Raw genomic sequence first — 6,000 nt, forward strand, 5'->3', positions numbered from 1 at the left:
ATGCTGTCATGAAGAGACTCATTTTAGCTTTAAAGACAAACATAGACTGAAAATGAAGGGATGGAAAAACACATTTCAAGCAAATAGCAACCAAAAAACAGCAGGAGTAGCTGCATTTATATCAGAAAAAAAATAGACTTTAAAAAAATGATAAAAAGAGGCAAAGATGGTCATTATATAATGATCAAGTGGGGGATATATCAAGAAGATATAACAATTGGAAATATTTATGTGCCCAACATTGGAGCACCTAAACATATAAAGCAAAAACTAACAGAGCTAAAAGAAAAAATAAGCAGTAATACAATAACAGTCGTGGACTTTAATACCCTACTCTCAACAATGGATAGATCATCCCGACAGAAAAATCAGTAAGGAAACAGTAAATTTGAACAACACTAGAGACCAAATGGACCTAATAGACGTATACAGAACATTCTATGCAACAACAGCAGAATACACATTCTGCTCAAGTGCACATGGAACAATTTCTAGGCTAGCCTATACGTTAGGCCACAAAACAAGTCTTAGCAAATTTGAGAAGACTGAAATCATACCAGTATCTTCTCTGACCACAACAGTGTGAAACTAGAAATCAGTAACAACAGAAAAACTGGAAAATTCACAAACATATGGAAATAAACAACATTCTTTTGAACAACCAATGGATGGAAAAAGAAACTAAAGGGGAAATAAAAAAGTTTCTGGAGAAAAATGAAAATGGAAATACAATACACCAGAACCTGTTGGATGCAGCTAAAGCAGTTCTAAGAGGGAATTTCATAGCAATAAATGCCTACATTAAGAAGCAAGTAAGCAACCTTACTCTACATCATAAGAAACTAGAAAGAAAAGAAAAAACTTAGCCCAAAGTTAGAAGAAAGGAAATAATAAAGATCAGAGCAAAAATAAAGGAGATAGGGGCAAGCCCCAATGGCCTAATGGTTAAGTTCAGCATACTCGGCTTCAGCAGCCCAGGTTCAGTTCCCAGGCTTGGACCTATACTGCTCTGCTAGCGGACATACTGTGCTGGCAGCCCACATACTCAAAAATAGAGGAAGACTGGCATAGATGTTAGCTTAGGTGAATCTTCCTCAGCAAACAAACAAACAAAAAATGAGATCGAGAACAGAAAAATATAAAAGATTAAAGAAATTAAGGGTTGGTTCTTTGAAAAGGTAACAAAATTAACAAGTCCTTAGCTAGACTAACCAAGGAAAAAAGAGAAAGGACCAAAATCAACAAAATTATAAATGAAAAAGGAGATTTTTCAGTGAATACCACAGAAATTCAAAGGATCATAAGAGGCTACTATGGAAAACTTTACGCTAACCAACAGGAAAACTTGGAATAAATTGAAAAATTCTTAGAAATTTCCAACTTACCAAGACTGAATCAGGAAGAAATAGAAAATCTAAATAGACCAATTACTAGTAAGGAGATTGAATCAGTAATAAAAAATCTCCCAACAAAGAAAAGCCCAGGACCACACGGCTTCACCAGTAAATTTTACAAAACTCGAATTAACACCAATCCTTCTCAAAGTCTTCCAAAAAATCGAAAAGGAGGGAACAGTCCCAAACTTGTTTTATGAGGCCAGCATTATCCTGATACCAAAACCAGAAAAGAACACTACTAGAAAACTGTAGGCCAATATCCCTGAAAATGTAGGTGCAAAAATTCTCAATAAAATATAAGGAACCCAAATTCAGCAGTGCATTAAAAGGATCATTCATCACGATCAAGTGGGATTTATCTCTGTGATGCAAGGATGGTACAACATACACAAATCAATCAATGTGACACCTCACTTTAATAGAATAAATGAAAAGACTCATATGATCATCTCAATGCATGCAGAAAAAGCAATTGACAAAATTCAACATCCTTTCATGATAAAACCTCTTAAATTAGGAGTAGGAGGCACATATCTCAACATAATAAAGGTGATATAAGACAAGCCCACAGCTAACATCGTACGCAATGGTGAAAGGTTGAAAACTTTTCCTCTAAGATCAATAAAAAGAAAAGGGTGCCCACTCTCACCACTTCTATTCAACATAGAACTGGAAGTCCTAACTAGACAAGCAAGCAAGAAAAAGAAATAAAAGGTATCAGAACTGGAAAGGAAGAAGTAGAATTGTCTCTATTTGCAGATGACATGATTTTATGTATAAAAAATCCTAAAAACTCAACCAAAAAACTGTTAGATCTAATCAATGAATTCAGTAAAGTTGCAGGATACAAAATTAACATACAAAAATCAGTAATGTTAGGGGCCGGCCCGGTGGCACAAGCGGTTGGGTGCTCGCACTCCGCTGCGGCGACATGGGGTTCGCTGGTTGGATCCCAGGCACACACCAACGCACCACTTGTCAAGCCATGCTGTGGCGGCATCCCATATAAAGTAGAGGAAGATGGGCATGGATGTTAGCCCAGGGCCAGTCTTCCTCAGCAAAAAGAGGAGGATTGGCAGATGCTAGCTGAGGGCCAATCTTCCTCACCAAAAAAAAAAAATAAAAATTCAGTAATATTACATGCTAACATGAATTTTCTGAAAAAGAAATTGATCTCATTTACAATAACATCAAAATAATAAAATATTTAAGAATAAATTTAACCACAGAGGTGAAAGATCTCTATTCTGAAAACTACCAGACATTGATGAAAGAAATCAAAGACACGAATAAATGGAAAGGTATCTCGTGTTTATAGATGTGAAGAATTAATATTGTTAAAATGTCGAGGGGCCTGCCCCATGGCTTAGCGGTTAAGTGCGCGCGCTCCGCTACTGGCAGCCCGGGGTTCAGATCCTGGACACGCACCGACACACCACTTCTCCGGCCATGCTGAGGCCACGTCCCACATGCAGCAACTAGAAGGATGTGCAACTACGACTTACAACTATCTACTGGTGCTTTGGGGGACAAAAAGGAGGAGGATTGGCAACAGATGTTAGCTCAGAGCCCGTCTTCCTCAGCAAAAAGAGGAGGATTAGCACAGATGTTAGCTCAGGGCTGATATTCCTCACACAAAAAAAATATATATCGATACTACCAAAAGCCATCTCTAGATTCAATGCAATCCCTATCAAGATTCCAATGGCATTTCTACAGAAGTAGAAAAAACACTCCTAAAATTTATATGGAACCACAAAAGACCCCCAAATAGCCAAAGAAATCTTGAGAAAGAAGAACAAAGCAGGAGGTATCACATTCCCTGATTTCAAGCTATAGTCATCAAAACAGTATGGTACTGGCATAAAAACAGACAAATAGACCAGTGGAACAGAATCAAGAGCCCAAAAATCAAGCCATGCATATACAGTCAACTAGTATGTGACAAGGAAGCCAAGAATACTCACTGAAGAAAAAACAGTCTCTTCAATAAATGGTGCTGGGATAATTGGATATTCACACATAAAAGAGTGAATGTGGACCCCTATCCTACACCACTTATAAAAATTAACTCAAAATGGATTAAACACTTAAATGTAAGACCTAAAACCACGAAACTCCTAGAAGAAAACATAAGAATAAAGCTCCTTGACAGGGCCTTGGTAATGACTTTTTGGATATGATACCTAAAGCATGTGCAACTAAATCAAAAATAAACAAGTGGGACTATATCAAACTAAAAAGCTTCAGTACAGGAAAAGTAATGATCAACAAAGGGAAAAGAAAACCTATGGAATAGGAAAAAATATTTTCAAATCATATATCTAATTATATGGTTAATATCCAAAGTATATAAAGAACTCATACAACTCAATAGCAAAACAACAAATAACCCAATAAAAAATGGGCAAAGGACCTGAATAGACATTTTCCCAAAGAAGGTATATGACAGGCCAACAAGTACATGAAAAGAGGTTCAACATCATTAGTCATTAGGGAAACGCAAATTAAAATCACAATTGGCTATCATCTCAAGCCTATTAGAATGACCATCATCAATAAGGCAAGAGATAACAAATGTTGGCATGGATGTGGAAAAAAAGAAACCCTTTTGAACTGTTGGTGGGATTGTAAATTGATAAACTGATACAGCTACTGTTTAAAACAGTATGGAGGATCCTCAAAAAATTAAAAATAGAACTACCCTATGACCCAGCAATTCTGCTTCTGAGAATATATCCAAAGTAAACAAAAAAGCTAACTCAAAATATATCTGCCCCTCTATGTTCCTAGTAGCATTATTTATAGCCAAGACATAGAAACAACCTGGGTTCATCAATGCATGAATGGATAAAGTTGTGGTATGTATACACAATGAAATATTATTCAGCTATAAAAATGAGAAAATCCTACCATTTGCTACAAGATAGATGGATCTTGAAGGAGTTATGCTAAGTGAAATAAATCAGAAAAGACAAATAACTGCATGATCTCACTTACATGTAAAAATCTGAAAAAAATAAAATAGAAAAAGAGATCAGACTTGGGGTTATCAGAGGTGAGGGTGGGAGGAGAGGGAATTTTAGGAAGTTGATCAAAAGGTACAAACTTCCAGTTATAAGATAAATACTAGGCTGGTAATGTACAATATGATGACTATAGGTAACACTGCTGTATGATATATAAGAATGTTAAGGGAGTAAAGTCTAAGAGTTCTCATCAAAAGGAAAAAATTTTTTTCCTTTAATTGTATCTATATGAGAAGATGGATGTTAGCTAAACCTATTTTAGTAATCATTTCACGCTCTATGTAAGTCAAACCATCATGCTCTATGCCTTAAATTTATACAGTGATGTATGTCAATTGTTTCTTAATGAAACTGGAGGAAAAAAGGAATCGGCAGACAGTATAAAACTAAAACAAAGCTCATATTTCTGATCCCAAAGGCACTTGCTCCACTTATCCTTGTAGATACGGCAATGAAGTAGCTCTTCCTGACAATGTGGCTATCACATTTCCACATAAAGTTGATGTGCTTCTATCTGCTGCTGAAACATTGAACGAGCTTTTAGTAAATATTTTCTATGCTGTCATTTTTTTGCTCCTGTTTCTTGTTTCAATGTAATATTCTTCGGTTTACCTTTTTTTAACTCAAGTTTTGAATGACATTGTACAATTTATTCAACATCAACATATTTCTGCTCAGCTAAAACTACAATATCAAAATTTAATATTACTCAATTTTGCTTGTGAATTTGTCATCCCTAGCATATAACAGAGTCCAACATGTTATGAGCGTTTTTAACTGTTCAACACTGACAAGTAGATTGAATAATATTTCTTAAAAAAATCTGAAGACTTCAACGTATGAAAGAATCATGACCAGTTGACATCTTAAGAAAGTGATTAAGCAGAATGGTTACTTGTTTAGAGGAGTAACACCTTTCCTCTTACAAAATATATCTTCATGCTATAAAGGTCTCTAAAACTCAAAACTAATAAACATGGTTACTTTTTTTTCAAAAAGTATGGCACATACTTGTTTCAGTGTTGCTGTAAAAATCTCTAACATTCATTTGTGAGCCTCTCTTCTCTACTTCATGCTTCAATTTGTAAATAATGTCAATCTGGTTATTCTGATAGGAGGAAAAATGGAAATTTGGAATGTTTTATTTCTTACTTTGACAGGCATACAATAAATTACGTGAAACAAATTCTCCAATATTTTTCATAATTTTAGAGAGAACATGAATTTTAGAGTTGAGAGGGACGGTATATAGATTATCTCCTATCCAATACTGGTGTTTATTTGTAGTCAATTTCTTTCATTTATTTATTAGCAATCCACTATGCATGATGGGATACATTCTATTTTTTGAATAATTATATTCTCAAAATGTTTTCCATTAAAATGGAAATACTACTTTTGAAATACCTCATTCAAGTCCTGGAACATAGTTGAAGCCAGAACAATTTTAAGAAGACTAAATAAACTATGTTTATAAAAGATATTTAAGAATTCCCAATAGTAATGCAAAGCATGAAAATCTAATGTATAGATACCGTCATTACCCCACTCAGATCCCTTAGATTCTTTTTGTT

This window comes from Ceratotherium simum, chromosome 18, assembly GCF_057802395.1.
Source record: "Ceratotherium simum simum isolate JZ-2026a chromosome 18, ASM5780239v1, whole genome shotgun sequence".
In the NCBI taxonomy this organism is placed as follows: domain Eukaryota; kingdom Metazoa; phylum Chordata; class Mammalia; order Perissodactyla; family Rhinocerotidae; genus Ceratotherium; species Ceratotherium simum.